General features: G+C 38.6%; 1 protein-coding gene across 4 annotated transcripts in view; it reads left to right on the top strand.

Moving 5' to 3' along the window:
• Positions 1 to 23,933, top strand: part of ENOX1 (ecto-NOX disulfide-thiol exchanger 1) — a 730,917-nt gene that overhangs the window by 157,213 nt on the left and 549,771 nt on the right. For 2 of the 4 annotated variants that reach the window (XM_053563922.1, XM_053563921.1), the window contains exon 2: positions 9,557 to 9,621. The exons of the other annotated variants lie outside the window; for them this stretch is intronic. The gene's annotated coding sequence lies outside the window, so the exon portion shown is untranslated. The remainder of the gene's footprint in view (positions 1 to 9,556; positions 9,622 to 23,933) is intronic. 4 annotated transcript variants of the gene reach the window in all.

Raw genomic sequence — 23,933 nt, 5'->3', positions numbered from 1 at the left:
CAGACTGGAGGTCAGGGTGTAACTGACTGGGTATCTTAAAGTCCTTTCCCCTGAATTCCCTTCTTTGAACACCAGTAACTGTGATGGTGGAAAATTACCTCTTGTTTATCAGTGGGCTATAGGGGTCCTTTGGAAAAATGTTATTAGAGAAAATCAGCAGAGCGGAAGTCTGCAAATCAACAAGAAAACAAACAACCCACATTTACTAGGAATAAAAATGTATGACTCACAGGGACAAACACAGAGGCAGGTACCCCCTCGCTCTTTTTTTTTTTTTAAATTTAATTTAATTTAATATTTTAGCAGTTTTTGGCTGGGGCCAGGTTTGAACCTGCCACCTATGGTATATGGGGCCAGCACCCTACTCACTGAGCCATAGGTGCTGCCCCCTTGCTCTTTTTCTTTCCGACTTTCATATATGGGGTGGGAGTCCTCACAGCTTCTGAGGAAGAGCCTGGAGGATGAAAAATGAAGGCCTGTTTTTAACATTTGTACAGGTAGTAAATGTTAAAACAGTGTGTCCAGGCTTTCAGACCTGCCCCCAATGTTTATCTCTACATTGGGGGCAGGTCTCCCAATAATACTGAATTATTTTAGTGGTGGTTTCATCTAAGTAATTTACTCTTTTAAATGATGATGTTACAAAGATCAGACCTGTGAACTCTCTGGTTCTAGCATTCTCATTTTCCTTTTTCTTAAAATTTGTTCAGTGCTTTTGGTGTTACTTGAGAAAGTTAAACCATAGAGAGGAATTCTAAATGAGGGTGTACAAAAAAGGTACTGTTACACCAGTGCCCAGTGAGTCCTGGGCACCAGAGTTTGCTCCATTTATGAGGACTCTCCATCTATGTGGCACCTTAGGAAGGTTTCTAAATAGCTTGGGCAGTAGGGGCCATGTGTTTCATTTGTAAGTCTCTGTTTAAAAATCTATGTCACATTGCATTTTAGTATTTGATTTGCTCTCTGTGATGTTTACTTTGGTGTTCCTGATTATTTTGGTTTTATCAGCCACATTTATGGATCATTTAAATAAGGCTTGTGACGGGGCAGGCACAAAGAAAATGACACAGGAAGGGCAGTAGCACCTTCTCATCCTTGAGCGTGTGTTCTCATGTGGAGTGTGGTGCTCGCAGGGTTCTCTGAACGTTCTGGATGATGCACAGAGGTTTATGGTGATGTGTGGGTGGCGCTCATGAAAAGTATCAGTTCTGCCGATACAACTTGCTGTGTGACCTTTGGTAAGCTATCACTTCATCTGGTGAGGGAAAAGTTAATAGCAACAACAAAAACCACCACCACTACACTGCCTTTGTGTTCCTCAAAAGATTGCTGAAATATTTAAAATGTGCTTTGAGTTATAAAAACAAGGCAGTAAAGATTATATGTACATACATGATGCACATATGTATACATGTGTATATATACACATTTGCTGTTCACACTGAGGCAGACATCAAACAAGCTGAACTTGACTTCTCCCAGTGGACTTGAATACTCCCACCACTTCCACAGGCCTGTAACATGGCACCTGTGTGGTCTTCATAGCTAGGGTCTTCCCCATCTCAGTACATGGCATCTCTTCCCATTCAGAAATCATCCTTGTTTTTCCTTCCCCATATCCAGTGTGTCCATCACCAATCCTGTCATCTCCTCTTTCAAAACCTATTTCAAATCCATCCATTTCTGCTGCTTTTCTGTCACCCGTGACCAGACTGAAATCAGCTTCTGTTGATTGCTTCTCTATAATCCATTTTCCACCTAGTAGCCAGAGTCACCTTTCAAAAATGTAAAACACGTTTATGACAAGCCCTGCTTAAAACTATTCAGTGGCTTTTTGGGGCTGTTGGAATGAAATTCAGACTTCTAACCGTGACCTACCTGGCCACCCCAATGCCAGTCTACTGGTTACCTTATTCACTGCACTCTAGCCAACCTTGAAGCTTCAGTTCTTCAACTCTCTATACTTTTTCTTAAGTATTTTTTTTTTAAATAGAATTTATCTTTAGAGCAGTTTTAGGTTCACAGCAAAATTTAGGAAAAAGTATAGAGAGTTCCCATCTATCTCTACCACCCCCACATGCATAGCCTCCCCCACTGTCAACATCACTCAACAGAGTGGCACATTTGTTAGAATTGGTGAACCTACATGACACATCATTATCACCCAGAGGTCATAGTTCACATTAGGGTTTGCTTATGGTGTTGTACATCCTGTAGGTTTGGAGAAATGTTCAATGACATGTATTCACCATTACTGTGTGATGCAGACCGGTTTCGCTGCCCTAAAAATCCTCCGTGCCCTGCCTTTTCATCCCTCTCTCTTCCTAATCTCTGGCAGCCACTGATCTCTTTATTGACTTCATAATTTTGGCTTTTCCTGAATGTCATATTTGGAATTGTACAGTATGTAACATTTTCATAGTGGCTTTTTTCACCTAGTAATATGCATTTAAAGTTCCTCTATGTCTTTTTATGACCTTAAAAATTTTGCTGTAGCTTTTCGCTCCACTTTACTTTAAATTTCCACCCTGTTTAACTAGGCTTTATTGCCACATTATCCTATTTTTTTTTTTCTTCATAGCACTTAATTGCCCTCTGTTGTTTTCTTTTTCTATTTGCTATCTCTCTCACTAGAACTTAAGCTCACTTAGAGTGGGGGGTCTCGCCTGTCTTGTTCTGGGCTGTATCTCCAGTCCCTAGAACACTCGCTGATGGATAGTAGGTGCTCAGTAAATGTTTGAAGAGTTAAATGCATGTGTGACTTAAATATTAATTCTCTTTAGCTGCTTCTCTTCCACTTAGTTTTTAAGGTGATAAACTTCTTTAATTCACTCTGTTCCAGGTTTTATTCAGAGGAAGAGGCAGAAATTCATGCTAAGTCACCAAGTCTGGGAATTATTTTTTGTTCACCTTTGGCTTTTGAAGCTCTGCTAGTTGTCTGCTGAGTTTAATGGGGCTCCAGGCGAATGGCAGTTTGGTAGCCTTGGGTGGGAATCAGTCACATTGCAAGAGAGAACAGTGGCAGTAGAAAAATGATTAAGGGAAAATAGCAAAAGTATGATTTAACATTTATTGAGTCACACATTGTACTCAACAGCCGTGTGTAACATAAAAAGCGAATTAGGAGACAAGTCAGATATAAAATGAGTGAGCACACACAAGCGCACAAATACTGCAGAGAGAAAGGTGTTTTTTCAGATGCTTTCTTTCATTTACCAAACTATAGTATTATCAAAAAATATAGGCTACTTCAGGAGAGAGAGAGTGCAGCCAGTGTTGTGGTTCAGTTGTGCCTTGTGGGGCACAGAGAGGCCTGCAATTTCTTTTTTTTTTTTTTTTAATTTTTTTATTAAATCATAACTGTATACAATGATATGATTATGGGGCATCATACACTCACTTCATAAACCATTTGACACATTTTTATCACAGTGGTTAACATAGCCTTTCCGGCGTTATCTCAGTTACTGTGCCGAGGCCTGCAATTTCATTACTAGTTTTTTTTTTTTGTTTGTTTGTTTTGTTTCTTGCCAGGGCTTGGTTTGAACACACCACCTCTGGCATATGGGGCTGGTGTCCTACTCCTTTGAGCCACAGGTGGTGCCTGTGGCTCATTACTAGTTTTTAAAGAAACTTTCTCTAAGGCTAGCACACTTTCAGGGAGTCAAACCAAGTGAAGCTGAGTTAATGTTCTCATTAAAATGTTAAAGAGGCTTTATTCATGAACAATTGAAGCTGTAATTGCTTTATCCTTGTAAACTATGGAAATATGTGGGTATCTCTTACAGAGGCATTCATCCAGTCCCTCTGTCAGGAGGAGCTTTGATTAGTGGAGGGCTTGGCTGGATCTAGGGACTGGTAGATCCAGTCATGGCTATGGCATCTCTCTGTGGCAGAGGTGGTGCTAAGGGAAGACACCATCATTCTGTCTTCATTCTGTAGATCTTGTTTCATGAGCAGGGTTTGACAATTTGATCTTGAATTCTAATTTGGAGGTCATATGAGAAATGAATGTGTGTACACATATGCAAACACATGTTATGGAAGCAAGCAGGTGATTGTGGTTGTTTTATACTTTCCATAAACTAAAGCTTATTGAGATGAGAGTTGAAGAAATAGAAATACGCTGAAGTGCTGATGAAGCTGATGAAGGGGATTGATTATGAAAGGCCCATGAATTGCAAGGGGACAAGGCACTTAGAACTGGCCTTGGGAAGTAACAGACTCACTCCCCCTTTGCCATCCGTTCATGCCCCAGTGAGAAAACATAGCTGGGGAACTTTGGGTGGTGAATGCAGAGGGCAAGTACAGCTATTTTTTTTCTTCCTGGGAATGGCTTATATGATGTTTAGATAGAGCTCTGAAATCACAGAGCTGTGGTTTTGTATAGCTTGGAAACTATGCTTGAAACCTCAAAATGAAATTTAAGGGGGACAAGGTTAAAACATAGAACCTTTTCCCTGATTTTTCATTATTTGAACCCTTTGTTGAATGGTAACAATTCTAGGTCTCATGGTATGCAGCTCTAGTAATAGAAGTATTATCTGGGGATTGCTTTACAATAGTGTGCAATGGGGGAGTATCTTTTCTTCATTTATTCTAGGTTTATGGCTGAGCCTCCTCTTAAAAAAAAGATAGACTCATACGGGAAAAGCATACACATGCACTTAATATAAACTTTATACGACAGGGAAGCCTTCATAAGAAAATAAAGATCTGATAAAAAGGTTAAACTTATGTGGTGAAAAAGTGGATAGTCATAGAGAAATAGGATTTGATCAAGGGAGTATTATCTAATAGTAATAGAGGACATTTACCAAGGTTGAATTGGATTCTTCTTGGCATCTCTTTGGGACCATTCCTCTGTGTATAGAGAGAGTGCCTTTCATGGTAGGGTCTCATGATGTGCTTCAGGGAGAAGGGTCAGGGAAGGGGAGAGAGAGCATCCTGATTCTGCTGTTTTCTCAACTGCCAGGACTCCATATTTGGGGGCAGCATGTCCTGAATCTCATTAATAGTTATGTTTCTTTTTTCTACTGTTAGGTTTTAGGTACTTTACCCTTGGTTATATTTAAATTAAAATACATATGTCCTAGAGCTGTCAACATTTTTTCTTCAAAGGCTCAAATCCTTTTTAGATGTATGTGCAGGGCATTTGTTAAAACTGCCTTCAGTCCAGGGGGGAAACAGAGTTGAAAGTTAGTACAGGAGGTTCTCTCTCTACAGGATGCCCTAGATGTTGCCCCTCAAGTCACCATACATATAAAAAATGGGAAATTATAGCTAAATATACCTTTATTTACAAAATATTTATTTAAAAAATTTTATAAAATATTTACAAAATACTGTCTGCATGGTGGCCACATCTTTGTAAAATTTTGTAAGGAACATTTTGTAAAGGTACATTTAGCTACAATACTCTATTTTCCCTGTGTATGGTGACTTTAGGGGTGACCTTTGGGATACCCATAATAAATTAGGTAGATTTTTGTAAAGTGTTCTTTTCTGGAAGGATAACAATCTCAGTACAATGATGTTAATTTTTAAAAAGAACCCATCATAGTTGTTCAACATAAAGAAAGTGAATTCCATTTTCTGGAATGCTGCTGCTATGTTATATTTTTTTTTAATTATTAAGAGATTCAGAGCAAAATATAACAAATTTTCATTGCTGGTTTTTCCCCTAAACTCCTGGTTGAATGAAGTGGAGTGACTTGCCATCTCTATTCGGAGATCCTGCCAGCTTAGTCCCTGGATTCAGAGGTGAATGTAGAGAGGTTCTATCCAGACACAGCTCAACTTGTTATGTCTTCTCTTCACCTTCGCAAATGTAGGATTCCAGTCTCTTTCCTGAGCTATAGAGGGAATCCATTCGGGAAGTTTCTTTTTCTTTTTCTTTTTTTTGAGGTAGAGTCTTACTATGTTGCCCTCGGTAGAGTGCCATGGCATCCAGCTCACAGCAACCTCCAACTCTTGGGCTTAAGCGATTCTCTTACCTCAGCCTCCCGAGTAGATGGGACAACAGGCGCTCGCCACAACGCCTTGCCATTTTTTTGTTGTAGTTGTCATTGTTTAGCCAGGCCTGGGTGGGCTCGAACCCGCCAGCCTCAGTGTATGTGGCCGGTGCCCTGCTCACTGAGCTACAGGCGCTGATCTAATTTGGGAAGTTTCTTTGTGCTTTGCCCAAGAAATCTTAGTGGGTTGTTATTAGCTCCTCATTTTCCAGGATGTCTCAGAAACCTTTGAAGATATGTAATGATGTGACGAAACTTTCAGTAATAACAGGGTGTGTACACAGAATTGTGGGAACAGGGGGTTTGACTCATTAATCCTAGGATTCTGTACTTTTTGACAACTTTTGTCTGTTTTTTAGTTTTTCCATTTTCTCATTTGCTATCACAGTGATAGTTGTCACATCTGATGGCTCAGTGCCCCTGCCCAACCGTGCTAGCTCTCAGAGGCAAGTTACATCCAAGACCGTATGTTGGCCTTATGATTACATGGCAATGCCAAAAACCTAGAGAACATTTTTGAAGTGCATCAGTATGTAATATAGTGTTTTCTTCCAAATACTTAATTCTTTTTTGTCTTAAGGCTCATATTGATTGTTCTGTTGATAGATTAATTAACCCATTCACTCATCACATATTTTGGGAACACATATGCTAGGGACATATACCTTATCTAAGGACTGGTATAATTTGGTGGGCAAATCATATTTGTCTGCAGAGTTTTGCTGATAGTTCCTGGGTTAAATATAAAAGAGTTAAATACAAGTACCTTAGGGAAACCAAATTGCTTTTCTGCAATACAAAGACTGCATGTGAGATTGCCATATCACAGCCTATACTATAGAATTCTCTATAAGGGCATTTCACATGGGAAATTGTACCGGACATTTTATATATTATATAATCTTCATATATTTATTAAGCTGTAACGTGTAAGGCTTCCTGATAAGGGTGTTAAATGAGGCACTTTGTGGGCTGCACTGGGTCTTTGTCAGGAAACCCTCTTTCAACTCCTGCCTTGCTATTCATCTGGTAAAGAAGTATGTTTCAGTCATTCCAGGAGGATTTTGGGGAACTGTACAAAGAGGGACAGGGCTAACAGAGGGATTGGTTTCATGGTGGGTTGAAAGGAATGCACTTAGGGAAAACCAGGGATAGAATGAAACCCTTTACCCAAAGATGTATATTTAACATCTTTATATCCTTTCTATGCAGCTGCTAAGTACTCCAGAATTGTTGTAAATTTTAGGAAATGCTAAGAAAGTGCTAGATTACTGTGTTTTAGAAAGTTTTTTTTTTCCTCTCAACTGTTGACCTAGAATCAGGTTAGGAGAATGTGAGAACTCCAGGTATTACAATAGAACAGTCCAGGAGTCTAGCAATTTTCCTATTATCCCTCAGGTGTATGTTTGGGAGGACTGGCTATAAACTGATAATGGAGATTCTACTCTAGGAAGGGAAAGAGAACATAGAAGAGGGGGTTAAATACATGGGGATGTTAGTGAAGAAAAGAGAAAGGAGACCAAGGAACAAAGGCAGGAAGGTGTTTGGTTGTCCTTCCTTTCCTCCTTTCTCTCCTTCTCACAGATGGAAAGTGTGAAAATGGAGGCAGATTGAAAGGGGAAAAAAGAGATTTGAATTAGAGATAGGTGGGCACTGGAGGTAGTAAAGGAGAAGGAAAATGAGTCAGAGAAATCAATAGAGTGAGGGGGAAGGAGACATGATAAGAACTATTCAAATGTAGGTAGAAGAGAGAGGCACAGGAGAAGGAGTGCACACTTTGGTCATACTGAGAATTTCAAGTGCCCCCAGCGGGCATCTGCCAAATAGCCAGTGTCCCTTGCTGAAGACATTTTCCTGACTTTTGTATTAACTTTAATGCAATTCTCTTTATGGTCCCTGTACTGCTGCTTGCACTTTCATTGACACTCTGTGTGATCAAATACCAAATGTGGAGACACAGTTCTGTTATCCCTGGCCCCTTGGAGTCTGCAGCAGATTTCTGAGTCGGTGCTCCTTGCTTTTGATGTTTGCCAATTCTCCTTGTCTACAGGTAGGAGAGTTGAAAGGGAAAAGAAATGTTCCTAAGGGCTGTCACATGTATAGCTCATGCATATGAATATTCAAAGGAGCTTAAAATTAAAAAACAAAACAAAACCTTATAAAATCACAATCCAGTATTTTTTGAAGTAAGATGACTCTTTCATTGCCGGTCTGATTACCTGCTCTAACCCAACTCCATACTTGTTATACCTGTACATGAGGCTGCTTCATGAGAGATCTTTGCTCATTTTCTTTTTAAGACTCAGCTGAGGAACCCCTCCCAATGGTCCAGATCTGGGTCAGGTGCTTTCTAAGTGGACAGTAGTCTCCTCCCTTGCCTCTGGCTTCCTGGGCTGACTTGCCCTGTTAGAGATACCAGCCATGTGACTCCCATCCTTCCACTTTGGACTCGTTGCACAATATTGGTCCTCATTGGGCACCTGATTATAGAGTGAATACTGTCTCTGATTAGTGTCTAGAACTGGCTATGGTTTTAAATACCAGTTTGTAGTTAGATTACAAGTTCTGTAAAGAAAAGGGATTTAGCCAGCTGTAAGAAGTTTCTAGAGAGTTGGATAGAATTTTTGTTCCAAATTCATAAAACTGTAATTGAGTAATTGTGATTTCATTACGTGCTGGATATCAGAGGATGTCTTGAAGTTCTGGGCAAACGATTTCTTGTGATTCTAGTAATCACAGGTCTTACGCATAAGGCACTTTAAAACCATGCTTCTCAGACTTCAGTATGCATAGGAATCCTCTGAGGATCATGTTAAAATGCAGATTCTATTGTGGTTGGGTCTCAGGTGGGTCTTAGATTTTGCACTTCAGACTTGCTGGTAAGGCTGATGATGCTGATTCTTACAGCTGTCCCTGAAACACATTCTGAGTAACAGGGCTTTAAAATACTTCTTAGAAAGTAAAGTAGGAATTTATTCTATGGAAATATTTAGGTACACTTTATAATTTGCAGGTTACAGATTTTCTGAGAGAAAACTTCTAAATAGCTCTTCTTTCAATCTGAGGATTTGAAAGAATTTTCTACACTTAAAAATAGTACATCTGATACTGGTCAGCTCCCCAAACTGCTTTTAATGATATTATAGGTTGCACTACCCTTAATTAACATGTAGCTTTATTTATTTAGGTGTTCTTAGATTTGGAAGGCCCTGGCCCCTACACTCACCCTGGTGTAACTACTTTAGCAACAAAGACTAATTGTCTTTACTGTTCTTTGGGAGCAGAAATACCGTTCAGAAGACTGACAGTTCGAAGGCTGTATTTATGATAAGACTCTTACATTTATTTATTATTACCAAGTTAGTACCATGCAGAGACCTTCTCTAAGGGTATTCAATTGGAATGGCTAGAAATGGAAAGGGGAGTGTTCAGCTCTATAAGCACAACCTCGTGTCTGCTTACATATATGTTCCATCAGCTCTCTGAAATTGATGTTTGAAGTTTTTTTCTTTTTTTCTAACAAGACGGCCTTTATTTGACAGGTCCTTTCAGCTGGTGTGATACCATATTTATAACGTGTGGAGAAGAGAGAGCTCACCATGCTGAGGTAAAGGGATGTTGTGTGGTGCACAGGGCTAACAGCAAGTTGGTTGTCAGTGTATGGGAAGGGATTAGCCTAATACACTACTGACATCATTCTCTTATGTGTGTCTTGCTCAGTCATGCTGCGGTTCAGAGAGCCTATGGTGGAAGATCTTAATGAACTAACATGCACCTGGGGATATCTGCAAAGGTCCTATCGTGGGGGGGGGGGCTGTGTAAACAACCAGGTGTTACTACCAGTTTAATCACTGTAAACAACCAGTTTAAGAATTGGCTACTTGAACTCTCTTTCCAATTTCTACAAAGTATACATGGAATTATTACTATTGTTCATCTTTATTATCTCGTCAGAAGGCTTTTACTATTTCAACATTTATGTCAATATATGAATACTGAAGATTTCTAATTAAAGTTTCATCTCTCTCCCTTTATCTGAAGTTATCCTACTAAATTTCCTTTGCATTTTCTTTTTAAATACATACATGTTCCACAACTTTGATTTGCCCAAATAGGTCACCAAGATTAACTTTCCATTAACCTTTGTTGCTTCTGTGTTGTTGTTTTTTTTTTTTAATCATCTTTTTAGTGGATTAAACAGTCTTCATTAGGTTGGTCTCTCCTTAGGGTATGAACCTTCTTCTTCTTCTTCTTTTTTTTTTTGGATGACCTTAGATTTTTCTTTTATTTTAACTTAAAAAAAAATTTTTTTTTTTTTAAATAGATGAGGTCTTTGTTGCCTAGACTAGTCACAAACTGCTGAGCTCAAAGGATCCTCCCACCTTAGCCTCCTGCATAGCTGGGACCACAGGCACATGACACTGCACTGGCCATTGCATAGGGTTGATAGAACTGATGTGAATGATGTTGATCCCTAGGGGATTGACTGAACCTGGCCCATTAACTGAGCCTGTGGAGGTAGACCCACACTAGGAGCTGTCTTAACCATGGCAATTTTGTTACTGAGAATGTTTCTTTTGTGACCCAATCTGTATTAGTTTCTTCTGACTGCCTTAACAAAGTACCACACACTGGCTGGCTTAAAACAGAAATTTGTTGCCTCAAGTTCTGGAGGCCATAAGTCTGATTAAGGTATCAGCAGGTTGCTGTCTTTCTCGCCTTCTGGCGGCCACAGACATTTCTCAATGTGTATGTGGCATTCTCTCTGTCTCTTTACAGTGTCTTCCTTCTATGCATCTCTCCTTCTTCACATTTCCTTTTCATAACTCAGCCTGATGATCTCATCTCAACGTGATCATCTGCAAGAACCCTATAAAGTCATGTCCACATGGACAGGACGTCAAGACTTCAACATCATCTTGGGATCCAGAATTGAACACATAACACTACTTAAGCCAGTGTTTTTCAAACTTTTAAATCTCACAGCACACTTGAACCTATAGCTAAACTTTTGCGGCACACTTAAATTATGTTGATCAAAAAAGGAATACACTTAACTGTGCTTTGAACTTCTTTTGAAAATTTAATTAATGATCTTTAAAAATTTTTACAGCATACCATTTGAAAATCACTGATCTAAAGGAAGGGGACAGGCATATCTTATCTTACTGTGCTTTATATTATTGAACTTCACAGATAGTGTGTTTTTACAAATTGGAGCATTGTGGCAACCTATGTTGAGCAAATCTGTTGGAGTTGTTTTTTCCAATAGCATGTGTTCACTTTGTGTCTCTGTGACAGAGTTGTTTAGCAATAGAGGATGTTTAAATTGTTTTTGTGGACATAATGGCATTATATACTTAATGGACTATAGCAGGGGTCCTCAAACTTTTTAAACAGAGGGTCAATTCACTGTCCCTCAGACCGTTGGAGGGCCGGACTATAGTTTAAAAAAAAAAAACAAAAAACTATGAACAAATTCCTATACAGTGCACATATCTTATTTTGAGGTAAAAAAACAAAACGGGAACAAATACAGTTCATACCGCTTCATGTGGCCCGTGGGCTGCAGTTTGAGGACGCCTGGACTATAGCGTAAGTGTAACTTTTATATGCACTGAGTAACCAAACAAATTGTATGGCTTGCTTTGTTGAGTGATATTCACTTTATTGCAGCTGTCTGGAGCTGAATCTGTAACATTTCCGAGGTACACCTGTAGTGAATTCCTCTAAGTATCCCTCTAAAAATCTAGCACAGTGCCTGTTGCTTAATATTTGTTGAATGAGTGAATGGCAAAGACTTAAGTTGAATTTGAAAAAGCAAAGTGCAGGGACTAGAAGTGGGCAGGTATAATGCCAGCCCTTGTCTTGGGTGAACTTTTACTTTCAGGATAGGTCGAGTTAAGTATCATCCTAAGTGAGATAGAAGTTTTCCTTTGAAAGTAATTGCAAGTGGGGGTTTTATAACAGGTCTCTGTGTGAGCCGGTCCTGCTGTCTTTGCTGGCATCTCAGGCTGAATTGCCAATTTACATGCCTCCTCTTATCAGTACATTAAGATATCTATCCAGCTAATTCAATACCATTTAAATCATACTTAGCTAGGCTTTCCTTTCTTTCCAGCTGCATCACTTTGCACTTATTAAATTTAACGTTCTGTTCCCTGGCTTTAATCTCTAAATGCTATCCTGAAGTAGATCTGCCCTAATCATGTCTTCTCCCTTCTTTATGCTTCTGTAGCTCAACATTATTAGAAGTTATCTGTTGAGTGTTCAGATTTAGATGTTGATAAAATATTAGGATACCGGTCTCAAGGTAGTAGTTAAATGATCTGTTCTTTAGAGATGCTTATTTCAGAAACCCTTATTTCCTGTTGAGGTAGTGCTTTTTGGCCATGTCTACTTTTACTTCCAGGAAAGGATTTCATTTATAACAGGGAAAGGAAGCCTCCTGCTGAGAGGACTCAAAGGCCAGGGGCACATCTCCTCCAGAGAGTGAGGTAGGTCTCCTTGGAGCCTTGTGAATTCTTTTAAGTCCCTAGGTTAGTGCTGTGAGGAGCTGCTCTAAGTAGGCTGGCTAATGTCTATATACTCACTCTGTTGGTCAGCCCTTGGCCTCCTGGAGGTCTGTGCTACAGGCATATTGGAATCAGTTACTTACAGGCCTTCCCAGCCCCTCAGGAGCTTTAGTGTTCCTGGGGGTGGGCTGCAGGTTTTCCCATGGCCAAGAGATAGCATTGGCTTAGACAGCACTGGATTTATAAGGTGATGACAGGCAGTAGAAAATGAAAATAAAAATTCATTTTAGCATTTTTCACTGCAGCATTAGTCCTAAGATTATTGATAAATCAAACAGCAGATATTTATGTCACGTGCAAGGCATGCAGGTACAGTTTTGTCAAATGCCATGTGTGGATGTATAACGTAATCCGGCGTCTCCACAACTTACTTTTCTTTTCCATTTTATTCAAGAGCTTACTACCGTCGATGAGAGGCCTCCTATAACACTTCACCTGAACTCTCTTTAGTTGGTTTGTGAGGATGTCTAAAGGGCTTCATTAAAATTGAAACAATTTATTTGTTTTGGCCAAACAATGATCAAATCTGAGTGATGATGGCACAGCCCTCACTTGACTGCAGGTAGAGCCCAGTGAGCAATTATGTTCTGGTAATTAAACTGTCCTGAAATTGCTAGTGAAGTACCATGTGTGTGTATTTCCATGGTTATAGCATTTTAATAAGTCTTATTTTAATAACTAAGTTATTTTATGTATATCTAATATTTCTTCATTTTTAAAGGGAAAACAACGAAGAAATAAAACCTCAAGCACCTTCAACTAATGACTAGTTTATTGTTGTTGCTTAACCTTTACTTCTGCTTTGTGTTTTCCAATTTCATTTATCTTACATTTCTGAAAACTCAGTTGTAAGAGTCTCATGAAATTGATAATAATTTATTCATTATTAAATTCTGATTTTAAAAAGAGGGAATGAAGGGAATGGTTTTTATGTCTCCAGGTTAGTTAATAACCTGGTATTTTTTTTAGATCTCTAGAATAAGAGTATGTTTATGATAACATGGAAGGTATTTTAATTAAACAAATTATACTTTCAATCAAAATTCTATCAGACTTTCTCAGAAAATACTTTTCACATGAATAAGTTAAAATATGAATCTTAGTCTCTGCTTTCTCTGGGTTCTTCTGCCTCTCTTTTTCTTTCTCTCGCTCTGATGCTGCTTTGTTTCATTTACATCCGTGAGTTTATGTTAAGTGCTTATGATCTGATAATATAAAATTTATGAAGAATAGTGGCTTCTGACAGGAAACTCAGAAAATGCCATGAAGGCTATGTTAACCAGTTCGGTGAAAATATTTCAGACTGTATATGGAACCAGCACATTGTACCTCATGATTGCATTATTGTACACAGCTATGATTTAATAAATAAAAAAAAAGAAGCTTGACATTCTTTTCCATGTATTCTCTCCTCCACATTTAGTTATCACTAAGCTTTGTTAACTTTCTGAAATTCTTTAATATTTTTACTCAACTTTTCTTTTTGATCTGTGACAGCCCTTTTCCAGGATTTTCTTTTGTTTGTGTGTTCATATGACTATTTAGTTTATTTGTTCTCTCCTCCCCCCTTTTTTTTTGAGACAGAGACTCTGTCACCGTGGTGTCATCATAGCTCACAGCAACCTCAAATTCTTGGGCTTGAGCAATCCTCTTGCCTCAGCCTCTTGAGTAGCTACAGGCACCCACCATGATATCCGGCTAGTTTTTCTATTTTTAGTAGAGATGGGGGTCTCACACTTGCTCAGGCTGGTTTTGAATTCCTGAGCTCAGGCAATTCACCTGTCTTGGCCTCCCAGAGTGCTAGGATTACAGGAATATGCCACTGTTTATTTGTTCATTTGTTCATTCATTCATTCATTCTTTTGACATATACCAAAGATTTTGGGGGGAAATGTTAAGTATATTATAATTTAGGTGGGAGATAGTCATGCAAAATGCATTGCTATGATGGAGCTATAGATTAAATATGCCTTTCATACAGGAAACAGAGCAACTAAATGAGATTAGGGACATAAGAAATTGCTTTATATTAATATTATATCTGAATGGGGATTGTAAGAAGTAGAAAATTGCCAGGAAAATCAGTGTGGTGGGGAGAAAACATTCCAAAGGAGACAGAGAGTGGATTGGCAGAGAGGTGAGCGGGCCAAGGCGTGTTTCTGTGTGTTCCATGTTGTTTGGGTGTTGCTGGAGCATCAAGTGGGAAGAGGGATGTGAAGCTAGGGGAGGCTCTGCGGGAAGAAGATCAGTTCTGACAGTCCTGTGACATGTTGCTGAGGCTTCCTTTCTGTCTCGGTTCTGCAAATTGCACTTGCCTTCAGTTCATTCCACTCCGTGTGATGAGTATGACTGTTAAAAAGTGCTTTTATCCTGAAAAACCCCTCGCTGGTGACCCTTGCTCTTGTCTCACTGTTTCCAAAGGGAATTCAGGCCTTTTTCCTTCTCCTATTTACTCTTTTAAATCATTTGTGTGTGCTTCTCGTACACAATTTACTTTCCCCTCTTTGCTTCTGTTCTCAAAATCCTCCTATCCTTCAAGATCTCACTGAAATTCATAGCCTTTAAAAAGGCTTTTCGCTACCCATGAGTGATTTTACCCATTGTGAATTCCAGGAGAATTTTCAACAGATTTCTCATATCACAATTTTCACCTGCTTTTTTCTGTCACAAGTTATTTTTATAAAGCTCTTAACCATGTAGAAGGGCTACCCACATGTTAAGGGGTAGGGCTACTTACCTTCGTGTGCTCTTTATGCTGAAAGTGAAGCTTCTTGCATGTAGTAGACACTGCACTGTTTGTGAAAAGAATGGAGGGAAATGGAATCCCTTTAATTGGTAAGGCTATTACAGAGGTGGAACTGAGGGATTGATTAATTGTCATGCGGAAGAGGCAGTAGTTAATGTAATCTCCTGACTGAAATACTTGCAGGGCGGAGTTAGGGTCAGTAAAAATGGAAGGATTACGTTCAACAAAAGGCAGAAATATGTACAGAAAAGAGATCCCCTTTAAAAATCTGCTAAACTACTGTAAGGTTTAGACATGGGATGAAGACATGTAGGAAACCATTCAGCATATGTGATTGTCTTTGACAGTGAGTAACAAATGGCATAGCAGGTAAAAGCACCTATATTACATTATGAAGCTCTGCATTATTATATAAAGTGGCCTCTGGAAAAGTTGATTCAATTTCATACTTCTCAGTTACAGATCTGGAGACAATCACAAATCCAGAAATATATTTATGAAACTCTGTTGCTACTGAGCACAAAAGACCATAATCCTATTACTTGTGATTTTGAAAGGGGCAAACATGAATAACTGAAAAGAGATATTGATTAAAGAAGTAATATGAACAGGAATAATGGAATTAAAGTAATTGAGGCAATATTGGGCCTAATGGACCTTGTTCTCTTAATGCCTTTTTCTTCTGCTCTTGTATTGAATTGGTCCTAAAGTCGATTGAGCTATGTGCACAGAAAGAGGAGGACATGATGGAGGCATTAGTATTTGCTGTCTATAAAAAAAAAATCAATCTGTTGTTTTTACAGAAGAACATCAATCACTGTGAAATCAATTAACTGGAATTTTTTACATTTGGCTTTTAAGATAATGAGACAAATGATGAGAAAAGACTGTGTGCCTTGCACATAGTAGATACTGAGTAGATGTTTCTTGAATTGAAAACCAAAGGATATGGATTTAGTTCAAAAACTATTTCTGTGTAAGTTCTTTTATCAGTATTGGTTGAGTCCTATTCCTTTCACTTGACTGCCTATATCTATAGTTCTGTAAATGTGGATTCCTGAATTTCACTGATTCTTGCTCTAAAGTGAGTTCTGTCACATTTTTACTGCTAGGGAGTCCAGCTTCAAGTGACCTTGGATATCTGAATTATTTAGTGTGTTAACTGTTTTCTGTGACCAGACTTTCTGCCCTATACAGCATTGGAAGATTATATTTTTTGAAATACCACTTTTATGACATTAGTCCTGATTCAGAAAACATCAGTGTTTCTTCCTTGTCTACAAACTTATAGGCTCATTATACTTTAGAGCTCTTTCTCTACTAAGGGCTTTTGTATTCAGACTTCTGCTGCTGCCTGTCTGCACTTCACCACCATCCATGTCTTGCCCAGACCCAGTGGGGGAGATATATTTGTCTTTCCATTCTGCCGTACTGTTTTTGATCATACATAATCTTCTGCTTGTATATCCATCCGATTAAAGTCAGTTCTGCTTCAGGAAATAGTTACAGTATTTAAAACTGTACTTTATCAAGTACTTATGGTCATGCCATTGTTTCTGCTCAAGCTATTTCTAACCTGCTTGGGAAGCCTGCTGTTCTCCACAAAGAAAATATTCATTTATATTTAATAGTTTGTGTTTTTGGAGAAGAGAGGCAAGTTGGTAGAGTAGAAACACTCTGTGTGCACTGCTCTACAGGAAAAGATTGAAAGTTGCAGGTAGATGCCAACCTATAGATGATCCTCTTGGAAAGAGCATCAGAGAAGCAATAAGGGACATTCAGAATTAAGGAGGTGGTGATGGGTGATACACTGAGCATGATCAAGAAGGTACCTGGAGAAGGCATCCACATGTGGGGAAGGATGGAGGAGAGAACTCTTGGGCACTGTGCTATCCCTGTGGGTGCTGCATCCCAAGCTGTAAGGGAACCCCACCACAACTGAAGACTTCTGGATTGATCAGGGAGCTTCTTGGAGTTTGTGCAGTAGCACTGAGCCTGAGAATGGGCGCAGTAAGGACCTGGTGGCTTTCATTCCTGGGTTACTGCAACTGATGCCATTCTGATCCCTCAGCTCCAGAGTGCTAGGTCTACACAGGGCTCAGCTTTGTTACAGCCACCCTATCATTACCCAAGCTGGCCAGGGAGGGAGCAGGGAGAGTGGACACTCTTGTGCCCCTGTGATGAGGAGCCAAGCCCCCATGGGATATATTTCAGATGGGGTGCCACAAACACCACCTGAGAAACATGCAGCAGCTACCTCCATGGGACTGAGGCAGGAGGAGAGTCCCGGATCTTCAGCAACTTGGTCCCATGTCCCCGACTCTGTGATCCCCAAACTGCCACTTACCCTTGTAGTTCTGCACTTGTGGTTTGTGCACTATTGCCTATCCCTGAGGCTCCAGCACCATCACCTGGTCATGCAGCTCCTTACCCAAGTATCTAAATCCCAGGCTACCCTATTTCCATCAGGCTCAGTGGCCCTTCACTGAGTCTTCCTTGCTGTTACTGGGCCCTATGATTATGCCCCTAAGGTTCTAGTGTCACTGCTGGACCCCATGACCATGCTGTGAGACTATCCCACTACTATTGGGCTTGAAACCCCACCTCTAAGGGGAAGTACTGCAGCTAGGACTGCAGCTCTGTCTCCACAGCTATCCTGCTGTTGTCAGGCCCTATAGCCCCATATCCAAGGCTCTAGTGCCATAGTTAGGACCTGCACACTCACCCCTAAAGCTCTAATGCCATTTCTGGGACCTGTGTCCTCACTCTAGGACTCCCACCATTGTCTAGTAGGAACTGTCCCTGTGATCCAACAGACCACCAATGACCCTCTATCCTTGAGCTACTATTGCATCTGGACCTGGCTGGATCAAACACCTCAAGCCCCAGAACTCACAACCACTGCTTAGTTAGCCTTGCACAGCTGCTACTGTCACCACCACAAGGAGACCAAGGCAGAGCAATCACTGGCAACACCAATCTCTGTGGAGACAGACTCACCCAGACCTCAACCTCAGCTTCCAACAGTAGCATGGAGAACCATCTCCTATTCTGCACAAAGATCATTAAGCACAGGCTTGGACTGTGACTGTCGCAGGGGAATGAGACAACACAGATAACTATTACAGGCTTTCAGTGCATCTGCCCCTCTCCTGCTAGGTCAGTCTTCCAGAGCAGGTCACAAAAGCACCATCTAGGGACCTCTCCTTCTTTTCACTAAAGAGGGAAATTCCTAGCAATGGAGAACAGGTGCATTGCAAATCTATCTGCCCTGAATTGAAAGAAAAGATTTCAGATGAGAAGAAATCAATAAAAGAACCATGACAACATGGAAAAAAAATGCTAAGAGATCACAATGAGAACCCTAAGGGATCACAATGATCTACAGCAATAAATCCCAACCCAAAGGAAATTATCAAAGTGTCAGAAATGGAATTTAGAATATGGATGGCAAATGAGATGAATGAGATTGAGAGAAAACTGAAAACCAACACAGAGAAGCCAACAAAATGTTTCAGGATGTCAATGAAAATAATAAGTCACTTAAGGGGTAGACACCTTGTGATAAGATATTTCAGAACTTAAATGAAAGAATTGTTTAGGAAATTTCATAATACAGAGGAAAACTTCTACAACATATTAGATTAGACAAAAGAAAGAACTTCAGAGTTTGAATACAAATTTCTTGAATTAACCCAATCAGTAAAGGATGTAAAAAAAAGAATAAAGAATAATGAACATTCACTCAGAAATCCGGAACTATGTGAAGTGAATCAAGATATGAATTATAGGTATCTATGAGAGAGAAGAAGAAAAAGCAAACATTGCGGAGAATTTATTTGGAGGAATTATTATGGAAAATTTCTCTGGTATTTCCAGAGATTCAGATACCTAGATAGAAGATGATCATCAAACACTGGGAATATTTATACCAAATAGGCCTTTGCCAAGACACATAGTAATCAACTTGGTCAAATTCAAAAAGAAGGAAAAAATTCTACAAGCAGGAAGATCACAGCATCAAATGTACAAAGGAAAACAGTAGACTTATCAGTGGAGACCTTAGAAGCCAGAAGGGATTGGGCCCCCATTTTTAATTTTCTTAACGGAATAGCTGTCAACAAAGAATTTTGTTTCCTGCAAAATTGGAGAAATGAAAGACTTTTGCAAACAGGCAAGCATTAAGAGAAATTGTCATTACTAGACCTACCCAATGGGAAATACTCAGAACCATATTATACATGGAATAATACAATAGATACCCATCAGTGTAAAGACACACCAAAGTTAAAGCTCATAGCTCTTATAAATCAGCGTTGCATGAGAGAACAAGGTATCATCTAATGTGATGAACAAAACAGTATCCTACATATCAATTCTAACACTGCATGCGAACAGTCTTAATGTCCCACTTAAAAGTCATAGACTGGCTTAATGGATGAGAAGCAAAACCTCAAGTACATGTTGTCTCCAAGAAACACACCTGTGAGGATTCACACAGACCCAAGATAAAAGGATGGAAAAAAAATATTTCATGCAAATAGAAAACAAAGCCGAGTAGTTGTAGCCATTATGTGAGATGAAATAGACTTTTTATAGTTACAGGGGTAAAAGCCATGACAATAATGGCCATTATATAATGGCAAAGGGAACAATTTAACAAGAAAACATAGCAATCTTAAATATGCATGCACCTGATTCAGGAGCTTCCAGATTTGTAAAGCAAATTCTACTAGAATTAAGCAAAGAAATACACAGTAATGTAATAATTGCTGGTGACTTCAATACTCCACTTACAAAGCTAGACAGATCACTGAAAGGAAAAATCAATAAAGAAATACTAGATTTAAATAGGACTCTAGAACAAATGAACCTAACAGACACTTGCAGAATCTTATACTAAAAAACTACTGCATATATAATATATTCTAATTGTCAGAACATGGGAAATTCTCCAAGATTGATCATATCTTAGATTAAAAAATAAGTCTTGGCATGATTTTGATTTTGTATCTTCTTAGACTACAGTGAAATAATATTAGAAATAAATTCCAAGAGAAACACTCATATCTGCACAAAGTCATGGAAATTAAACACTTTGCTGTTCAATGATCCTTGGGTCAATGGTGAAATTAAAATGGAAATCAAAATATTCCTTGAACTAAATGACAAAGGAAACACAAGCTACAAAATCTACTGGATATAATAAAAGCAGTCCTAAGGGGAAAGTTGATAGTCTTAAATGCCTACTCCAAAAAGACAGAAATATGACAAATTAACAACCCAATGTCACATTGGAAAGAAGTGCAAACCAAACCCAAAGGCAGAAGAAGAAAAGAAATAACAAAACTCAGAGCATAACTAAACAAAATGGAAACAAACAAAACAATACAAAGGATCAATGAAACAGAATGTTTACTCTTAAAAAAAATAAAACAGAAAGACTTCTAGCCATAATAACCAAAAATAGAAGAGAAAGGACTGAAATAAACGAAATCAGAAATGAAAAAAGATATTAAACTGATACCATGGGAATGCAAGATATCATTCAGGCACACTAAGGAAACCGCTACTCACATAAACTAGAAAATGTACACGAAATTGATAAATTCCTGGAAACATGCAAACGACCTTTTAAAACTTAATCAGGAAGAAATATAAATTTTGAATAGACTAATAGTGAGATTGAAGCAGTAAGAAAAGTATCCCAACAAAATAAGCCCTCGACTAGACAGATTCACAGCCAAATTACACCAGACCTACAAAGAACTGGTACCTATCCTAACAAAATTATTCTATAACACTGAGAAGGGGGATTCCTCCCTGACTCATTCTTTGAAGCCAGTATCACCTTGATATTAAAGCTATGAAAGGGCACAACAAAAAAAAACTGTTGATCAGTATCACTTATGAACATAGATGCAAAAATCCTCAACAAAATACTAGCAAACTGAATTCAACATCATATCAAAAAGATAATCCACCATCAAGTGGGTTTTCATCTCAGTGAGGCAAGGTTGGTATAACATTTGCATATCAATAATCATGATTCACCACATAACCAGAAGCAAAAATAGACCATATAAGCATCTCAGTAGATGCAGAAAAAGAATTCTGTAACATTCTTTACTCTTTCATGGTAAAAACCCTTAACAGACTAGGCATAGAAGACCATACATCAACACTGAAAAGCCATATATGACAAACCCACAGTCAACATCATATTGAATGGGAAAAAGTTGAAGGCATTCCCCTAGGAACTGGAAAAAGACAAGGATGCCCACAGTCATCAGTTGTATTCAACATAGTAGTGGAAGTCCTAGCCAGAGCAATTAGGCAAGAGGAAGAAATAAAGGATATCCAAATCAGGAAAGAGGAGGTCAAACTATTACTTTTTGCTCACAGTATGATCTTGTGTCTGGCAAACCTCAAGCACTCTGCCAAAGACCTTCTGGATTTGATGGGTAAATTCAGCAAGGTCTCATATTGATTAGCAGAGTCCTATTGATTACAAAATCATTGTACACAAATCAGCATTTCTATATATTAATATCAGTGAAGCTGACAGTTATATCAAGGACTAAATACCATTTATAATAGTTACAAACAAAGAAAATACCTATTAGTATATTAAATTAAGGGGGTAAAATATTTCTATGAGGAAAACTACGAAACATTTATAAGGAAATTACACACAATTTCTTTCATAAGTGGCAAAAAATAAATGTAATGACATACCTTGCTCGCTCATAGATGGTAGACTCAATATCATTAAAATGTCCATACTGCCAGTGTCATATTTCACATCTGTAGGAAAAATGATCCTAAGCTTCATTTGGAACTGAAAAATAGCCAAAGCAATCTTAAGCAAAAAGAAAAAGTCTGGAAGCATCACATAATCTGACTTCAAACTATAGTATGAGGATATAGTAACCAAAACAGCACGATACTGGTTTAAAAGTAGAAACACTTTATGAGGGCAAGACATGATTGCAAGAGGGACTTTACCTAACAATTGCAATCCATGTAACCTGTCTTATTGTACCCTCAATGAATCCCCAACAATTAAAAAAAAAAAAAAAAAGTAGAAACATAGCCCAACGGAACAGAATACAAAAACCCAGAAATAAAATGGTCTACCTATAATAACCAACTGATCTTTAACAAAGCATACAGCAGCATACTCTGGGAAAAGGAAGCCCTATTTAAATGGATGGTCCTGGGAACATTATTTTAATAGAGTTTCAGGAAGGGCCATAAAATAACACATGTGTTCATCTTTAACCTGAAACCTCAAGTATATTACTTGAGTAATTACTTAAGTATAGAGTATAAATGTCTTAACACAATGACTAAAGTAAGGCCCAGCCAGAGCAATCAGGCAATAAGTTTTATATTAACAACTCTCCCTGCCAACCTTCTTGTTAACTTTCCCATACCTTGCCATAAATATCAGCAGACAGCTGAAGATCATCAAACATTTAAGGAAAGTCTCTATCATGAGAGACAGAAAGTAAAACATGCAAATAGAAAAAAGCAACTTGAGGGAAACAGAACCTTTGTAGGCAAAAGAAATCTTAAAAAAGAAATCATCAGTTTAAGGGTTAGGAGATAAAGTTAAGTAAATTCCCTAGAAATGGAATAAAAAGAAACAATAGAAAGCAATATAGAAAAAAATAGAAATTTGGAAATAAGAAAATAGAAACTTAATTTTTGGTTTGTATATTCAAAAATTTACACTAGATTGAGAAAGTAAATAGTGGACAGAAAACCATAAAAGGTATAATTCAACAAAATTTCCCCAAAGTAGGAGATTTCTGATTAAAAGATAATGAAAATACATAATCATGAAACTTTTTACAATATTCGAATGTTGAGCTGGGTCAAGGTGGATGATGGCTAAGGCAAGAGAATTGCTTAGGCCCAAGAGTTGGAGGTTGCTGTGAGGTGTGACGTCACAGCATTCTACTGAGGGCAACATAGTGAGACTCTGTCTGAAAAAAAAGAAAAAGTAGCCAAATGTTATGGCAGGTACTTGTACTCAGCTACTCACGAGGCTGAAGCAAGAGGATTGCTTGAGCACAAGAGTTTGAGGTTGCCATGAGCTATGATGATGCCATGGCACTCCACCCAGGGTGACAGAGTGAGATGCTGTGTCCAGGGATGGTTAATGGTAGGATCACACCAATGGTGCATAATGCAAGGGTACGTACGTGTCGGATCTATTAAGTATAGAGTATAAATGTCTTAACACAATGACTAAGTAAACGAGATGAGGTATAAATTAACTAGTGTGATGTAAGCATTCCTAATTCTATATGAAATCATATTGTACCTTATGAATGTGTTAATATATACATGATCTATGTGTTTATGATTTAATTAAAAAAAGAACAAAACTAATAGACAGACTTGGGAATCCAGACATAGGACCAGATGAAAGGAATCCCTAAGGTGACTGTGAAAGAGATGTCAAGATAACAGTTGTACAGCAGGGCTAGTGATCAATTGGTCTAAATTGGAGTAGGGAATTGGGGGAGTTCTTCAAGATGATAAAATTGACAAAATGCCTAATGTGTTTGTGCTTAGAGGAGACTT

Source organism: Nycticebus coucang, chromosome 15 (genome assembly GCF_027406575.1).
Source record: "Nycticebus coucang isolate mNycCou1 chromosome 15, mNycCou1.pri, whole genome shotgun sequence".
Classification (NCBI taxonomy): domain Eukaryota; kingdom Metazoa; phylum Chordata; class Mammalia; order Primates; family Lorisidae; genus Nycticebus; species Nycticebus coucang.
This window is presented reverse-complemented; position numbering and strand designations above follow the sequence as displayed.